The sequence below is a fragment of the Meleagris gallopavo genome, chromosome 4 (assembly GCF_000146605.3).
Source record: "Meleagris gallopavo isolate NT-WF06-2002-E0010 breed Aviagen turkey brand Nicholas breeding stock chromosome 4, Turkey_5.1, whole genome shotgun sequence".
NCBI classification, from domain to species: domain Eukaryota; kingdom Metazoa; phylum Chordata; class Aves; order Galliformes; family Phasianidae; genus Meleagris; species Meleagris gallopavo.
In genome coordinates, this window is record NC_015014.2 from 46,788,463 (window position 1) to 46,788,910 (window position 448).

Below are 448 nucleotides of genomic sequence, written 5' to 3' on the forward strand. Positions count from 1 at the left end.
TATCATGCCAGGATGCTGCGTTAATACACCAATAAAGAGACCTCGGGTCATGTAGAAATGTGTGTTTTTACCTTCTGCCAGCACCCCCAGGACTGGCTATTAATTTTCAAGTCGTTGAATTTTCACTTAATGTACTGCAGCTCTCTGAAGTGTGGCGAATTTTGTTAACCATTAGCGCAGCCGTAAACTGTATGGCTAAAACAGTAAAGGGATGATGGTGCATCGAGGAGAAGAATCCAACTCAAAACCCTACCCTCCATCAGAATAATCACTGAATGGGGGATTATTTACAATGAGATACAGCTGCGTTTTTGACTTGAAAGATGACTACAACTATAAAACAGGTTGTTCTTCCCGCAGAGCTGGTTGCTCCAGGAGTGCCCAATTGAGAGCTGAATGCTGGGACTCCTCCGGGTCCAGGGAAGTTTGGGGAGGAGATGCAGGGGCC